Genomic DNA, 18838 nt, shown 5'->3' with positions numbered 1-18838 from the left:
CCATTGCCACCCTTGGATTTGCAGCAGTGGCAGTGAGCTGGAATGAATCTGGAAGGGAATATGGTTTTTTTCTTCGAAGGTGGCCATTCTCAAGAGGAAGATAACCCAAATGCCTTCTCTAGATAGCCCTGGAGGGATGAGGAGGAAGCTTCCCATTTCTAAGTCCAGGAAGAGGTCATTTCTGAGGTCTAAGTGGGAAGTTGCATCTAGAAGGTATAACTTCAAGTCCTAGCTCCCTAGCAAAATATTTGTAGGAAATCTTTCTGCTCTGTGGGGAGAAATTCCCTCACCAAAGCTCAGTTTAGGCAGCTTTTTCTGAATGGCAGTTAGACTGGACTGGTGATTACAATCGGTGTCTCTCGCATGCTCCCTAATTTTTAAAACCTGATACTGCAGCCGTGACAATGCTATGGGGTTTTGTAGTTATCGGCCATAACTTGCAAAGAGCTGCTTGGCCAGAACGCAGCACGTGTAAAGCTGTTGCAAGTGTATTAGTGTGGGAAAGAATGGTTGCTGCTGGATTGATGCCATGGGTTTTTTTTTTAATTCGGAAATTTAGCTTAAAATTATAACTTTTTTTTTAGCTTTTTAATAATAGTGTCATTCAATTTAGGAAATGTTATGATCAAATAACTTCTTGAATCCCTAATTTAAAATCGCTATTCAGACAAGTAACTGCTGGTACCTATTCTTGCCCAACATTCTTGCTCTCTTTCTCTGTTCCTATCACAAGCCGGAACTTACAACATCAGCTTCTTTGGGAGTATTTTGATGCTTTCACTGCCTGCCAAAATCAGGAAGTATAATGCGCAGAACTTCTTTTTTAAAAAAAAATTCATTTTATAAAAATATTCTTTACAACTAGATATCCGATGGAGCTGGGAACAGGTTATTCCATTGTCTACTACTCTAAATTTAAGTGTAAGAGTTTTGTGGCACAGTTCTGATGACACTGATGCCTGTAAACATTCTGATTGCATTAGGGGATGATCATAGAATCACCTAATCATAGAATCATTTGAGTTGGACTGACTGACCTTTAAGGGTCCCTTCCAAGTCATCTGCAGTGAACAGGGACACCTACAGCTAGACGAGGTTGCTCAGAGTCTGGTTTTATGTTATGGCCTTCTGTGATCCAGTATGAAATACTGGGAGCATGAGTAGGTGAAGCACACTTCATGAAGATGCTGACTCTCAGCTGTGCTGTTCCTATGCTGCCCCAGTGCTGGAATGGACCCATGTTCAGATAAAATAAGTAACACTGGGAAGATTCAGGCCCGTTGCTTGAAGACCGTTGCAATGTTGAGGCACAGAAGGATGGATTACAGATTGTTCAGCCTGAATTCCATCCCAAAAATCTGTTTAATCCCCCTTTTAATGCTTGTGTGAGTGCCAAAAATGTCTTTTATTTGCTCCAGCAACAGCAGCCGGTTGGTTAGATGCTATCAGCTACTTCTTCATTCAGTTGTCCTCTTCATGCTGATAAATACCACAGAAGACAGCAGAGAGAAACCTTAAGCCACAAACTTATCCTGTGTATAATAGGATGCACCTTGAAACAATTTTGATGTCTCCATTGAAATCAGCTTAGGTTAAGCCTACATAAATAGTGTCAAAGGGGAACACACCCAGAACGCTCTGGGAGATCATGATAAACACTCCTGATGCTTTGCAGCTGTGCTCATCATCTGTGCATTACACAATAAAATTTTACAAAGCATCCAGACACCCAGCTGGTTGTATTCACTGTGAGATGGCTTCCTCTAAGATGGTATTTTCTTCTGAGTCTGTGGCCCTGTGTTACTCCTTCCCCCAACTTCACTCCTCATCACTTATTTCTTACTAGATATAACTCATCTTACTATTTTTTTGGATCAGTGGGCTTCAGAAAGGAATTGTACTTGCTTGAATGTGAGAAAAAGAATATTCTCTGAATAGAAAGGAGGTCTGAATGGCAGTTAGTTGGATCAAAGAGCATGTGATTTCCAAGTCTCTTTCAAGTATTGTTGAGACAGTATTTGTCAGTGATTGCAATTTCTCTCTGAAGTGACTAAGCCTGGATTCTGAAACTTTTGTATACATGGCGAAATGCTTCTCCTCCTGTCTCTGTTCTGAGACCTGAGATATCCCAAAAGCTGAGTGTAGCTATTTGCTGGAACATGGCCTCTTTCTGTAGAAGGGAATGAAGGAAATCAAACTAAGAGGGCACGCACCTGAGCCTCCTCTCACTGACAGCACATCACTGGCGTGACTCCCTTGATGAAAGTGGAATTCACCCTGATTTACACAGCATTAATGAGAGAGGGTTCAGGTCTTTAAGTGCTCAGGCTTAGCTGTATTTCTTCTGTTTTCATTCCTTCCCCAGCGATTCCCAGGAAATATCACTTTGGGGAGATAAGTGTCTAGAGGAATGTTCAAATTAATTTCAGAGCCGCTTGAAGTGGCCATACAGATAACCAGCAAGAGGAAATGCCCCAACAAAGGGATTTATTGTGCTATCACCGCTCTTTGCTGAGCTACAGTATCTTAATCTTTCATGATGACATTATTATGAACCAGCAATAGCAGAGAGCCCTGAGAGCCCAGCACACTGAGAGTTTCCTCAAGACCTGCTAATCCTCGATGTTAAATTGAGTAGGGCTAATCTCAGCTTGATGTCTCTGAAAACTTGCTGAGGGTGTGCTTGATCCCCCCCTGTCTGTGTTATTAATAAAGTTATTAAATAGTGCTAGTATAGACCTTGAGGAACACTGCTTGTCACTGATCTCCACCCGGACATTGAGCCGTTGATCTCAACTCTTTGACTACTCACATAATTTCTTATCCATAAATACTATTCCATTTTAGAAATGAGGATGCTGTGTGGGACTGTGTCAAAGGCCTTACAGAAATCCAGGTAAACGATGACACCAGTTGCTTTTCCTTTGCCCACTGGTGTAATCACTTCATGACAGAAGGTCACTAGAATAGCGAGGCACAATTTACTCTTGATGGAATTGTGTTGGCTGTTGCCGATCATCTATTTGTCTTCCACGTGCCTCATATGCCTTAACTTCCAGGAAGATCTGTTCATTACCTTCCCAGGCATGGAGGTGAGGCTCACTGGTCTATAGTTCCCAGTGTCTCTATTTCTACACTTCTTAAAAATGGGAATGATATTTTCCTTTTCACAGTCACTGGGCATTTCATCCGGCAGCTGTCACTTCTCAGATAAGATGGAGAGTGGCTTGGCAGCCTGTTCTTTCAGGATCCTGGGGTGCATCTCATCGGGCCCCATAGAATGCCTTCTACAGCATCTTCAGTTTCCTTGTGTTTCAGGTGAAAGAAGTGATTTTTCCTAACTAGTAATATCAAAGGCTGTAAATGGACCATTTCTTGATCAGCTATGCATTGCTCCGTTTTTTGTAAGAACCAGGACTAAACACAATATGACTTTCCCTCTCAACTTTCAGGATTACAACAATTTTCTCCAATTTCACCTCAGTTACTTGGCTTTTAGGCTGTGATCTGTGTTGCTCTGTAGAGTCCCTTCTTCTCCTGAGGTTAGATGTCAGTATTGAGTCTGAGACGCATTTCAGACAGCTTGCATCATTGTATAAACAGTGATAACAATATTTAATGATGATAAATCTGAATTTCACCGCAGAACTATAAAACAACCAAGAGAATGAATTATGCAATTTACAGCTAGCAAAAAGGCAGCCAAAGGGAAAGCGAAGGCTGTGTACAGTGGAGAGACAAATTTAGTGGTCTGAGAATACAGTGTCATTTGTTTTTGTGTTTAGTAGCACTTAACAGCCATGGTGCATAAATAATCTTTATTACATGGGAACCCGGGAATGCTGTTGGCGTCTATTTGTCACCGTGGGGGATGACCACTCTGTGTGGAACAGCAAGGTGGATCCTGGGGTAAGGGTCCACCTGAGCCTTGCTGTTCTCCAGATGTCCTGGGGCCCATTCTGAGTGACACTGCTCATCTTCACTAGGTCATGTGAAAATCCTGGTGCTCGTTAAAGGCACTTTCTATCCCAGCCTAAAGCAACTCAGCTCTACTGTGTTTGCTAAGTTAATTACTCGGATGAATTATAAGTACACAGACTGAACAATGGCAAGAAAGGATAGAAAAGGAGTAATAAAAGAAAGTCACATGGAGGAGAGCTACAAAACTCAAACGCTTCTATCTTATTTTTGGTTCACTTGTTTATTTTTAATATAAAAATGTCAAAAAGAGGAAGAAAAAATAAGGAACACCATCTGTGAAATATATTCCTTCCCTTTTTCTTCCTCCAGTGCCAACCCATCTTTTTCTTTTTAATTATTTTTCTCATAATCCTTCTAGAATTTTAGTATTTTTTCATGCATTTTTCCACTTCAACACAGGAAACATTGAGGTACAGAAAATCAATATACTGCAGAGGTTTCAAAAAATGTGCATTTTGAGGAGGGAAAGAAAAAAATTTTGTTTTTGAAACTGAACATGTTTTGATTTTCTACCTGGAAAAAGTAGTGGAATCTCTAAATAACGATGGCTTCACAGAAGCTCTTCTATCAAAAATTAATAACAACTTTGATGACCGTTTTATTATTGTGATCCTCTGATGATACAATATAGATTACATTCTATGCTTTATAACAAATGTTGAAGGAAGAGCCAGGAAAGTGCCTGACCAGGCATACAAACGCTGGCATCATACTGGTGGGATTGAGATGCCTCACGGGCTACTAAATCCACTGGAGCCAGCCTGGTTGTCCTCCCCTAAGGACAGCAAGAACATGGTGTCCTTTGATCTGTGCTAAACTCAATGCAACTCTGGGTCCCAATCCTGTAAAGTCCACTTGCCTTCAGCCTGTAAAAATGGGGACAATTTTTAGATCATATCTACCTACCTCTGGTGAAAATTAGTGGTCTCTGTCCTTAAGTCCACGATGAACCACTCTAAGCAGAAAGTGTCTGAGCTTCCTGCAGCCCACAGTGAGAAAAAATCACTGTACAAGAGTGAGGAAATGCCACATTGCTCAAGCTCTCCGTTCTTCTGGCTTCTAAGAGGATACTGTAAATTACAGTGTAAACAGCTTTTGAAATGACATAAAAAAATTGATGTATCACTTGCCAATGTCCCTTTAACTATGAAAAATAACAGCAACATAGGAAAAAATGTAAATTTACCATCAGGCAGATCTTCCCCCACAGCATAATGCAGAATTTGATGAATAGAATGAATGAAACAACAGAGGATCCAAGCATTACACAACGGCTATAATTGTGCTAACCAGCTGTAGTCATCTGCTGCTTCCAAAAAAAGTTCAGAGCATTTTGACAATGTCGCCTGTGCGGATTGGAAGGCTGCAGCAAAAATGTATTTCCATTTATTACTTGAAAAAAAAAGGAGGACCTATTACTCAGTGTCAGATTTTCTTGGAAGGTGCCAAGACAGCAGAGAGTGAAGAACAGGATCACTTGTAGTGTCAGGGAAAAGAAAAAGCAAAATAAATAAAAAAAAAAAGAAAAGAAAAAAAACCAGCATCTCTTCCAAGGAAAGAGGATTTTATACAAGAACACACTTCTGGTTCCAGCTGCACTGGTGACCAGAGTAATCCTTGCCTTTTCCCAAGAGAGGTTGGAGCACCATGCCCAACCAGGTCAAGAAGAACCAAACCTGAGCATTTTAGTCCCAGGGAAAGGTGGTTTTTTTTCTTTTTTTTTTTTTTTTTTTGCCACTGGATTGTTATTCTGAAATAATTACGTGTGGCTGGCTTGACTTCTGGAGGCAAGGCTTGGGAATTTGGCATTGTGAAGCCCAGCTTGTAGGCACTGTATGCAACATGTAGAAAAGGCTGGGATTGTGCAACGCTGAGCCTGGAGCTACTCAGCCTGGGGAACTGTGAAGGCCAAGACTTTCCTGGTGGCATTTCCTAAACCTATGGTATTTCATGTTGGCATCCAGAGTGGTGAGGCACTGGCAAAGGTTGTGCAGAGTGGTAGTGAACGCCCCATCCCTGGAGACATTTAAAGTCAGGCTGGATGGGGCTGTGAGCACCTGATCTGCTGTAGGTGTCCCTGTTCATTGCAGTGGAGTTGGACCAGATGGCCTTTACAGATCTCTTCCAATTCAAATGACTTTATGATTCTACGATATGGAGGATGGGGAGGATACAGTAAGTCCATGGGTGTGGGGTGATCTGGGAACGTAGATGAATCCACTTCAGAAAAATGCACCATTAACATGATTTCAAATGGACTGTTTTCTAATAGAATGCCTTTTTTGATACTTTCACGAGCCGCGGAGCTCTAGGAATGCTTTGGTGTGCATGGTGTGCAGGTCAGATTCATTTAATTTGGAGGTGAGACGGGCAGTTTTATCCAGCTTTTAGTACTTGGTTTTGTTTTTGGTCACAGATCATTTACTGAACCTGTTTTAAGTGGAATGGAGGTTTTTTTTTTTAAGCCAAGAGGGTTGGTTCTGGCTTGTTACAAAACAGCAGCTTTCAACAGGATCCAAATCTATCTTCAGCTTTTCTGGGTAACTCTAAATGAGTACTTTAACTTGGGGATTTCTGTGCCGAGGAAGAAGGGAAGTTAACAACTCAGCACAGCACACAAGTAGAACTGGCATAAGGGTGTTTCTGACTGTGCATGTCTCCCTTTTTGCACTTGAACAATAAAAAGTTAAACTGGGAAGTTGCCCTGCACCTTAGGAATTGCAGTTCTCTTGTTCTTTCCTGGATCTCAGCCCATGTGCTGCAGGACCTACGGCCAGAGACGGTGGGGATGGCAGTTAAGTAGCTGTCCTGCTTAGGGGAGAAAGGCCTTTTATTTAGTTTAGAATAGCCTGGAAGGATTTTAGTGCTTGCCCACTTTCTCTGCACAAATATTTCCATGGAAACTTTTTGGCCTAATCATGTGAATTAAGATAAATTAAGGGAACAGATATTTACATACAACTGAATTCAGTTTTTGAAACTCTGCAAACACAAAAATCACAGGAAACAAGAAAGAGAGGATAGAACAATCACACAGTCCAAACCCTGAAATACAGCTTTGGAAAAATGTTATTGGTGATAGTCCTGCTTCAAAAGGGAAGTCAGACTAGATGACCTCTAGAGGTCCCTTCTAACCAAAACTTTTATGAATCTGTGACTCATATGTATTTCATCATTTCTTCTCCTCAGTTCTTTTGTTAGTTTTCCTAGTAAAAGACTAGAATGTAAAGCGAAAGTTCATGTTATGCCAAGATTTGTGAGCCATGATGTCCCTGGGTTATGCTATAGGCAAACTTTCGGCTTCTGCTGCTAAAAAGTATCAGAAAGAAACATGCAAAGTCAAATAGATTCCCTTCTTTCACCATCAGGAAACATGCAAGATCTCAGTACTCTCTCAGACTCCCTTATCCTGTCGTGGTGTTTCCATACAGAAAATAGGTGTGGTGGATATTGTGGTTAGGCTCAAATGACAGGGTCTGGCCTCTGTGTGCGAGGGTTGGAAGTAGAGGTGGGAATGGGTGCTGACCAGCCAAGTGAGGCATTTTGCCTTGTTCTAACTCTTGGACTGGATAACAAAGGTCATCCAACAAGGAGCGCACTGAGCAACAAATAGCAAAGAAAAGTAACACAGCCCACTTCAAAATATTGAGGAAGCTTGAAGGCTTTTCCCATCCAGCTGTCCATGAAAGATGAATAGTGTTGGAGACACGGTGAATCACTCTCTCTTTATTAATTTCAGATTATTTTTGGACTGGGATACCTTTGAGACATTTAAGAAAAATTTGGGCTGGGCAGATTGGCCAACTCTCTCTGGAGGTTTCCACCAGCATCCCCAGTGCCCCTCCATCCCTGTGCTGAAGCAAAGGCTCAAACACATTGAGCTGTGAGAAGCCGTGGACCACTTGAGAAACTCATCTACCAATTTATCTATCTCACTGCCTAGCCCAGCAGTAAGGTAACCAATTTGCTTTCTAACCCAGGATTTAGAATGAAAAACTTTTGCCTTGACTTCCGTAGACAACAATGTGCTGCTGAGTACCCTCTTCTTTATCAGCTCTTGTTGCCTTTGCAGTGATTTGGTAGTGCTCAACACCTCTCACCACTGTGGCTTTCAGATGCTCAGCACTCCCCTCTCTGCATATATCCTTATTCTGTTTGGACACCACACTCCTAAGATCTCTCCTAAGGTGCAATTTCTTCTCATCTGATAGGTGTTATGCACTCTGTTATTATCCTATGGTTCAGGAAGACCACAAGCCTTCCTGAAGATGCCATGCCCAACCACATGAGCAAAAGAACAGTGGACTTGCCTCCTCTTTGGGGGATGCCTGGGTGGGAGGAGGACCTGCTGTGGTGCTGAGCTCTCCTGCTTGGGATGTGCACCCTGCAAGTGAATGCGGAGCCAGGTGGTGACTCTGGCTTCCAGGAGCATGCAAGCTGGGAGCAGGGGTATTGGGGCTCTCTGGAAGGATCTTCATGTAATTCCCTTGCTCTGGCTCCTCAGAGAGGCTCAGCCTAACCTCCCCCCCCCCCGTCAGCACCCACTCTCTGGAATTTGCATGGTTTATCTCACGCCCCAGCAGGGTCCGAAGCAGCGTGCCGCACTGAGCCCCTGCTTATCGCAGCTCTGACATGGATTTTCTAAGCAAATGTTTAGCCCTACTTGACTTGGGATGAGTGCTGTATTGATTATTAACTTTAAACAAACATCTGGTTTTCATTATGAATGGTAGCAGACCAGAGAGGGGTGCTGTACTGGGCGGTGCGGTCACTTAACAACCATCAGGGCTGGCTATAAAGAAAATTTAACATATCCTGTAATTACAGTCTGCACAGCACAGGGGGATTTGGGATCTGCAGATCTGATTTCAGAACAGAAGAAAATGTTTATTGTATCTGCTACGCACATTTATTTACTTAGTAGTAGCAAGGCTTTTGAAATATTGCCTGTGCAAGAGCTTATTTTTTGCTTACGAGAAGGACTTTCTTGTTTCAGCCAGGAAACTTGAGCAAGGCTCATGGTCAGGATGGCCTGCTTAATGCTTTTACAGGCTTCGGGATTTCAGGGTTTGCAGATTACACGGGTCTGCTCTGAAATATAAATAACATCTTCCACCCACCCCCGGCAGTGAGGGGAGAGCTGCAGCAGGGATGGCTCCCGGTGGCCCGGGATGATGGGGACATCACCCCCAGGGCTGTCCCCAGCCTCCCAGCAGGGTTCTGTAGGGTCTTCAAGGGTGGCCCTCAGCTTGTCCCCACACCGGTGAACCAAGAAGGGTGCATCTGCACCCGGCGGCCGCAGCATCTGTGTCCGGCTCCCAGGGAATTATCAGCCAAAGGGACGTTTTTGGGATGATGTAATGCTGTAACTCGAGCTCCAGCTGAAAGGACATGGTAGGTGGAGTTTCTATGGAGCCAGACAGAGCTGGGATCCTCTCCCTCTCTTTTTCTCTTTTCCTGGCTCATTCAGGCTGTCTCAATTAAAGCTCGGGCAAATTAATCTTACACTCTTAATGTCAGTTGCTATTTTTCTAATTCACCTCCACACTCTTAAAGACTATTTCTCCAAACAAAATGGTTCTGTTCTTCAATTTCAGGCTGTCAATTTCATGGGCTGCTGATACATTTATTAGGTGTGTAATTTGCTATTTTTAGGAGGCTGCGGGGGAGCAGCACCGTTTCTTTCTTTCTTTCTTTTTTTTTTTTTTTTTTCCTTTTGCATTTATAAGCTTCTTACAGTTCCCTGTCCACCGAAAATATTTTTACTATTTAAAATACAGTATAAAAATCTAGGTATCTCCATCCAAATTCCTCCCTGGTGTAACTCTACTGACCTCTATTTCACAAGAAGTGAATTTATTCTCTAATGTTCTGGGATATAATTTTGGTAGACATGAACACTTCTTGGCCATTGCTGGAAGCAGGAAAGCATCCAGCTGTAGGGACCAGTGACATGACCAGCAGTGGACCTCAGCTGCAAAGTCTGCTGTAGGAAAAGCTTTGATATTTTTCAGTTTAGCCTGTCCCTTAGTGCGACTGTCTCTCAGATCACAGATGCTGATACACCACATAGGGCCCACTCTCAAAATCTGCTGCCAGATTTTACTTGTTTCAAAGCAGTTGTGAAGAACTTGGCAGTGATTTGAGGCACATTCCTGCGTGGTGTGGGGGATTTCTCTACAACCCTACAAGAGGGTGGTCAACACTCCTTGAGGGAAAATTCTCTTTTCTTTCTGTGCTAGCCATGTTCAGCCTGGGAGGTTCACCACCCACTTGTGGAAGCGTGATGGGAGCAACCAGAGCCACCACAGCCTTAAAAACAGGGGGGTGGCCATAATATCTTTGAACGAGTCAGAGGGCTACCAGATCAGCAGTCAAGTTAACCAGCGATGATTACCCAGTGGAGGAGTGCTTCCATGACACAAGTTGTAACTGGGAAAGAGGAGGGCCACAAAAATGATCCAATAGATGGAAAATCTCCCCTATGAGGACAGGCTGAGAGAATTGGGGCTGTTCAGCCTGGAGAAGAGAAGGCTCAGGGAGACCTGATAGCAGCCTTCCAATATCCAAAGGAAGGGGCTGTAAGAAAGAAGAGGACAGACTCTTTAGCAAGATCTGTTGTGATAGGACAAGGGGAAATGGTTTCAAATAAAAGGAGGGGAGATTGAGATTGCTTATTCCTTATAAGTTTTTTACAGTCAGAGTGGTGAGGCACTGACACAGGTCGTCCAGAGAGGTGGTGGATGCTCTGTCCCTGGAGACATTCAAGGTCAGACTGGACAGGGCTCTGAGCAATCTACTCTAGCTGTAGGCATCCTTGTTTGTTGCAGTGGAGTTGGACCAGATGGACGCCTTAATGGATCTCTTCCAACTCAAACAAGTCTATGATTCTGTGGTGTTAAGGAGGGAGAGGAGATGTTTTCACTTCTGATGTCACATACCTCATTGGTGCTGGGGTAGAGTTTATATGTGGTCCTTCAGTGAAAGTAACCAGGGGTAGAAGATGTCCTCTGGCATCTGCTCATGTTTGTATGACTTTTCCAGCTGCTTAGGGAAATTTTCTGCCTTCTGCCTTTCCCTACATTGTGAGGGCTCTGTGATAACTGCATGATTAGGGCTGCACACTTTCTGCCATCAATATTGCCAAATATGCTTTGCGAAGAAGGAATGTGAACATGATGTGTCTCCAGCATTTATACCTGTTTACTGTGGGCAAGCTCATGCTAAAGACAAGCCCTGTAATGGCACTTTACCCTTTTCCTGTGCCATTGTTCTGTTGTCCCTGTTCTGTTCTCCTGTACCCACAGCTGAGTGTGTACCACTGTGGGTGGGGAATGAATGTGGCTGTGTACAGACATCTCTGAGCTGAAGGTGGGTCAAGAGACTGGGGTCAGGGTCTCTCAGTGCTAACTGGCCCTACTGAGGTGGCTTCATGGGCAGCAATAAATGAAGGAGAGATAAACAACTTGGGAAAGCAGAGCTCTAGGGCCAGACCTCCAAGCATAATTAGATGCTTAATTTCCTTGTGGGCCTCCCACTGAAATCAGTGGGAGGTTAAATGTCGAAGCACCTAAATACCTTTGGAGATCTGGCCCATCACCTTCTCATTATAAAATGCAAGAGATAAGCTCGCTTCTGTGGTCTGCATGCCAGATACATTCAGACCTGTGTGCTCTCTCTTGTGTATCTGTGTGCTGGAATTTCCCTGGGCTTGAATTCTCCCACCCTTACTGCTAGCTCTCTGAGACACACTTGTGCTGGTCTGGTCTGAGCATGGCTTGTGGTTGACAGCTGCTTCTGTGTTGCTCCAGAAAGTATCCCAGGACTACTGCCGGGTCCTACTGCAGGGCCAGGCTGGAAATCTCTGCTGAATATATAGCAACCTCACAGCAGAGAGGCAAGTAGTCATACTGTGTACCAAAAAGTGGGGGGCAAGGCTGAAAAGGAAATGCAGAAATAATGACAGTTGTTCCAGAAATTACTCTGAAATCCCTAAGAAATGCTGCTTGGGAGGATGAGGTGCGAAACCAAATGTGCTGGATTCCAGGGGCTAAATCTCATCTCCTGCATGGCTGTCCTTCCAAATAAACACACAGAGTTAATTAATGGCCGCTATCTCCGTGGATTTGCTAGGTATGCTCAACTGTGCTTCTGCTGCCTCCTCTGTGGTCTTTAGGCCTGAGCAGCCCAACGAATTAACAGCACAACTCCTCCATGCAGGCTCATCCAGAGCTCATTATGGCTAATCAAGTGGCAGGTGATGGACGCACCAGATAGTCTGCTGATCTGTGCCACACCATTTATCTTCATCAGGAGGAGCGGCTGCTCTTGGTCCAGCCTTCCTGGGTCTCTGTTTGCTCAGTGGGAGGCCTTGCTGGGGGGCCAGCCCCAGCTAATGGCAGGGGACAAAGGGTCAGTCCCCACAACCGGGAGGTGACGAGGGGGCAGAGCTTGGGGCAAGCTGCAGGAAGGCTGCTATGGTCCATCCCATTACATCTACACTGGGTTCAGAGATGCTGGCCAAATCAGTCTAGTTCTTTGAGGATTTATGGTTGGAAGTGCTGGAGAATGTTTAGTGTTCATGATGACTGCTGGCCTTGCTGGCTGGTTACTCCATGCCAGCAATGCAAGGAGATGTGCTTTGACTTGGTGGAGGCAGTTGCTGTATGAGAAATCTCCCTCTCCATGGATTTCTTCTGATTCAGTAAGGAGGAAACCAAGAAGGAAAAAGATGGCAACTCCCCCTCAGTCATATTGCTCTCCACAGCTACTTAAAAGAGGTTGTGGTGAGGTGGTGTCAGCCTTTCATCCCAGGTAACAGCAACAGCACAAGAGGGAATGACCTCAAGCTGCACCAGGGGAGATTCAGGTTGGATATTAGGAAAAACTTATTTTCAGAAAGAGTGAAAGAAAGGTGAGGCATTGGAGCAGGCTGCCCTGGGAGGTGTCAGAGTCAGTGTCCCTGGAGGTGTTCAAGAGCTGTGTAGATATGGCACTGAGGGATGTGGCTTAACGGACGTGGTGGAGATGGGTTGGCAGTTGGATATGATGGTCTTCATGGTCTTTTCCAACCTTAATGATTCTACTGTGACAGCATGCAATGGTAATATGGAAAAAAATTGGAACAAGGTATTTGATTGAATTTGGTTGAACCTGCGCTTTTTGACTTGCACTTGCTTTATGTATGCAAACATACTAAAATGATTTAGTATAAAAGAGTTCTAAAACATTCTTAGAATCATTAAGGCAATCTCTAAGAAGATGGTAAAACTCAGAATTGATATGTCCTTTCCTTATTTTTAACAAATTTTTAAGCAAATGAAATGCTGACTAGAAAATGTAGAGAAAAATGTTGAAATCTTTTGACCAGCAGTTATTATTTTTTAAGCAGCCTGTTTTTGTGTTGTCAGAGGGGCTCCTTAACTTACTCACACGCTTGGAGGCCTATCATCTTAAATCATTTTTTATCCTTTTACAGGAGGAGGTTTCCATTTGCTGCTGCCAACTGTCAAAATTAGGGAGGTCATAGCATTTTGTGACCCTGTCCATCCTTAGTAGCTGTATCCAATCAAATCCATTATTTGCTGGATGACATTTATTTTTGGCAAGATTTTTTCATGTGAAAATTTGTACTGGTAAATAATGCAGGGTAACAATTTTCAGCTGCTTTTATTTTTTCCACTGGCGAACACATATTTAGGATAAATACAAAATTGCTGCAAGGGAAAATGAATTGTAGTTAGATCAAGTCTGAAAACATTGAAACATTTGATGTTGACATTTTAAAGACAGCCTTTCAATAACATTATACAAAACCAACGTTTGCTTCCGATTTACTTCAGTTTTATTGAAACTGCTTGAGAATGACATTAAAAGCTCAAGAAGGAACGAAAATACAGCCTTCAGTTCAAACTTAATTTCTACCAGTTTTTCACTTTTATGAAACAAAACACCCCAATCCCAAACCAAAACACATTTCAGGTCCATTTCAGATAGTCCTTCCCCTTCATGCTCCTTTCTTGTTTGTTTTTTTGAGTGAACTGAAAGGCCACTCCTTTGCTTCTCTCTCCTGGCAAGCAGCATCCTTAAGTCATTCTCCATCTACGACCATCAGCCATGAGCATCTCTGCCTGACTTATTTTTATTTTCTTCTTTCCAAAACCAAGATAGAATAGCAATGACCTCACTGAAGAAGCTCAGCACCACAGTGGGACCTCTCTGTGTGTCCTGCGCTTGGCTCAGAGGCTTGGTGCTGAGACATTTCAAGTGCCACAGGTGCTCATCACCATGCTGTACGGTTTTAGAGCGTGACTCTCAACTTTCTAAGAACAGCGAGGACATAATTACATGGAAGAGTGAACCAATGTTTTTGCAACTTTCCCAACTGCCTTCAACATGCACAGCTGAGGGGGAAGTGGCTGGTGGTGAGCCATATATAGGAGCTTTAGAGAAGTAGGAAGATACCAGCGGTACAAACCCACAGATGTCAATCATGCAGAAGAGCAATGTCCCAGCTGATGGGGCTAATCAAACTGTACATGAGAGTCTGTGCTACATATGTGGGTGGATTCCTCAGCTCCCATTTCTTACTGCTGAGGGTATGGTGGTGCTGTGTTAGTGGGATTCACTAGCTGGAGGGCAGTTGAAAAATTCCTTTTCCAGACCGATTCTGCTTCAGGTTATTTCTGTGTGTGGCTAGATGGCTGTTCTCCACAAGCATTGCCCCTGTAAGTGTCTCTTGCACACATGGTCATAGCTGAGCCTAGGTCCCCAGAGCCAGCCTGGAGGTGGGACTCCCGTGCATGCAGCAAAGCCAGAGATGTGTTCTGAATCACTGTGATTAGCAGTTTATAAACATCAGACTGCATTAGCCTGATTTCTCTTTATTGCGTACAGCTCCCTGGGAACCAAATGTCCTGCTTTTTTATACAGTTTACGTGAGACAAAGGTCCCTTCCCTTCTTCTAACCTTGCCTTGCTTTTTCCTTTCCAAGGCTGGCATATCAATAATTCATCTCCCTTGTATCCAGGAGGTTTTCAGAACAACAGGAAACTTCAGGGATGGAACAGAAACATAAAGTCTATTTTCTGCCTTGTTCTTTCTTCATGACTTCTAATTCACTAGGCAGTGGTATGTAGCATCTCTCTTCAAACAAGCACTCCATACCTCTGGGTGCAGAGGTGAGCAGAAAGGACGCAGACTTTATGTCCCTGCTGTTGTGCCCATTTGCCCACAGGGTGAATGAGGCAGATCCTTGAAGCATCTACCTTGGAAGCAGGGAGGTGGGGAATCAGCATATGCACCAGCAGCATTCAGTGTTGCACTCTTTCCATGTGTCTTTGGTTCTTACCCTTTCCCAAGTCTTGGAGGATCCAGGTCCCATGTGTTACCTGCCCTGGTGGATATGTCTGGAGCAAGAGCCTGAGATGGAGACATTTCCCCAGCTCTGCTGGTAATGAAATTTGCAATACTTCTAACATAAGGGCCTCTCTTGTCCTTCTTCCTCGGTTCTGTGCTGTCTCTGAATGGGATGCAGTGGGTAGATGCATGATGCTCAGCTAGGAGGTGTGGTCCCCAAATGTATGCTAGTATGATAGGATGAGAGGGAATGGCCTCAAGTTGCACCAGAGGAGATTCAGGTTGGATAATAGGAAAAATGAAGGAGTAGCAAGGCAGTGGCACAGGCTGCCCAGGGAGGTGGTGAAGTCACTGTCCCTGGAGGTGTTCAAGCCATGGAGATGTGGCACCGAAGGACATGGGTTAGTGGGCAATATTGGTGATGGGTAGACAATTGGACTTGGTGATCTTAGTGATCTTTTCCAAACCTTATGGTTCTGTGATTCTCTGCTCACAAGGAGTCCAGAATTTCTGAGTCTGGATGCATCTCGTTGCTGGCAGGTCTGTCATTAACTTACAAGCAATAGCTTGCCAAGAATTCACACATCAGCAATTGCAACTCTCTCTCTCTCTCTTTTAAATTTTTTTTATTATTATTATTTATTTTATTTTAATAAGATCAGGAAAAAAAAAACAACCCTTTTCTTGAAACTTTAATGCATACTGAATTTTGTGGCTGAACTATTTTTCATTCATGTTGCTCCCATCTCCTGTCACCTTCTTATCCACTGCTGAATTCAGTTCAAAACCACTTTCCTGCCTTGCAAAACCCCTCAGGAGCTGCTTCGCCTTCCCTCATTTCCTACTAGCGGGCTGCTCTCCTGGACCACGTTTCCATCCCTTCCTTGGGACAGTCCACACTGTTTCTCTTGTGCCTGCTCCTTCTTGCTTGGAGCCAAACATCTTGCCCCCTCTAAATCAAATCCCTCCTCAAAGCATTCATTTTTTTCCTTACTTTACATCTGATGGTCTATAAAAAGGTTTTTGAACTTGTGGATTTGAGAACTTTTATTAATCCTCCCCCCAGCCTCTGCATTTCATTAGTTTCCTGCATTTGCACAATATCAGGAACACCAGCTTGTCTTGGAAGGGTACAGGCCAGGGGTATCACTAGATAGAGCTCTGCAGAGTTACTCCCTTTATAAACCGATGGGACTGAGATATATCATGGAGAAAATCCACTCTTAGGTGAACAGTACTTTAACATGATATGCACTTGATAAAAATAAATGATTAGAACAATTGATGGAATTGGAGAAGAGTATAAGTTAAAATGACAGCTGAGTTGTTAAAGCACAGAACAAATGCGAGCTGAGATGCACTCCACCTGAGTGAGATGTGCAAGGATGGGCTGGGATCCTGGCAGCAGTGATGCTCAAGCTGTGAACTCTGCCAGAAAAACAAGTAAAAGTGAGGCCAGACTCATTTTTCTTTCTCTGAAAAAAAATGGCTGTTTCAACCAAATGTTAAAGTCTTGCTTGTCAAAACCATCAAATAATCTGTCACTTCAGGAGAAGGGATGAGGGGGACTTTTTTTGTTTCATTTTTAATGTTCTTTAGCGAACAGCTTACATATATCCGTGCACACCCACCCACCCACACATCTATAAATATAGATGTATGAAAATAATATGAAGCATAGTTCAATCTCCTAGCACATAATAATTAAGGGCCCAATTTAAATAAGCATTTCAGCATATGCTTACAATCTACCTGGCTTCAGTGGGACTTGCACACACACTTCATTTTCAGCACATGCTTCCCTGCCCCTTCTGAACTGGGATTTTACCTGAATGAAAACTGAAAGATTGAACGATTTCCTTTTATTTTTTTTCCTCCTCATTGAATAAATGTCCTTTTATAACCCAGATAGGAGTCTTTCAGGCATTCATAGGCAGAATGTAGCGCCGTGAAATCCCAAACCCTGCAGCAAAAGAAGCAATACTGCAAGTTGTGCTGCTGACAAGCTGTTGTGGCGAATATTTTTATTTGATTGTAGTTCATTCATGGCATGAAGCAGCAGTTCTGCTGAAGATAAAGCGAGAGAGACTTGGATCAGAGCCATGTGTTTGACTACAGCAACTTTATTGGCTGGAGTCTCGTTTGTGTAATCACTAAAATTAACATATGTCAGTGTGAGTGGTGAGTTCAAAGAGGGAAACAGCCTCAGATACTGTTGCAGAAATTGCTCCAGTCCAATTACTGTAAAACAGATGAAGATAAAGTTAGTGTCCCAGTGAGTCATCCAGCCGAGATTCACATTCCAAAAGACAAAACCCAACAAAAAAGCTGTTCTAGGGGTAGAAATGGGGACAAAACTCTTTCAGAATAACCATGAAAAATATGTGCAGAACACTGCCTGATTATACAAATTTGCAGAGTGTTCCCAGCAAAATGAAGCAAAACAAATGATCCTTGGTAATAAAGGAGCAAGTATCTCCCTGGTGAAGAAAACAGAGTGAATTTGGCCTAGTGTGTTTTTCATTAGCTTTTTCCATTAAAGAAACACATTGTGCAATGAAGCTTGGCTTAGTATTTAAGTTTTGATTAAATTAAATAAGCTTTTACAATATTTAAGACCAGTAGAAAAGATTTTTATGGTTTGTTACAAATCCCCGGGGAAATATTTAAAAACAAGAGCAACAAGCAAACGTTATCACTGTATTTTCAGCTTAGGTTTTTCAGCATTGTGTTGAGCATGAAAATCTGAAAGTAAGATTGAGCAGGAATTGAACGGAAAACAAACTGAAAGTAGTTCAGTGCTCATTGTGACAGAAGTGGGGAAGGGAAAAGAGTGGGAAGGGGAGAAAAAATAAAGGAGAATAAAGAAAAGAGTGCAGAGGATGCTGGGGAAAACACATTTGGTAATATCTGAATAACCTCAGTTTTTATTTAAAACAGGGTCATTTGTTATGCTGGATTCCAGCAGTGAATTTTCATGGCTGAACAATTCCTTCCTGTTGTCTGATTTTCATTTGTACTGAGGTTGTTTCTGTAAGTCTGTTCATGTAAATTGGTCTTATGTATATTTCACTTTTATTTCCAAACCCTTTACATCACTAGAGAGACAGTCTGAGCATATATGAAAATCATAGAACCACAGAATGGTTCAGATTTGAAAAGACCTCGAAGCTCACCTACTTCCAACCCCCAACTGTTGGCAGGGTTTCCTTCCCACCAGATCAGGCTTCCCAGAGCCCCATCCAACCTGGCCTTGGGCACCTCTAGGGACGAGGCATCCAAAATGCATCCCTAGTTTTACTTGTCTTTTTAAACGGACATCAGTTTAATAAAGGAATATTATTTGTACATGGTAATTTGCTCTTCACACCAGACTATTCCCTAGCTGCTTGCCTTCTCACACCTGCCTACTGCTGGGACTGCAGGCTGCTGGGCAAGCTTTTCTTTCACCATTTACCAGGCACACTGCCTTGGCCAGCAGAAGCATGCATGTGATGGA

The sequence above is a fragment of the Phasianus colchicus genome, chromosome 2, assembly GCF_987193195.1.
Source record: "Phasianus colchicus chromosome 2, bPhaCol1.hap1.1, whole genome shotgun sequence".
In the NCBI taxonomy this organism is placed as follows: domain Eukaryota; kingdom Metazoa; phylum Chordata; class Aves; order Galliformes; family Phasianidae; genus Phasianus; species Phasianus colchicus.
Note: the sequence above shows the minus strand (reverse complement) of the source record.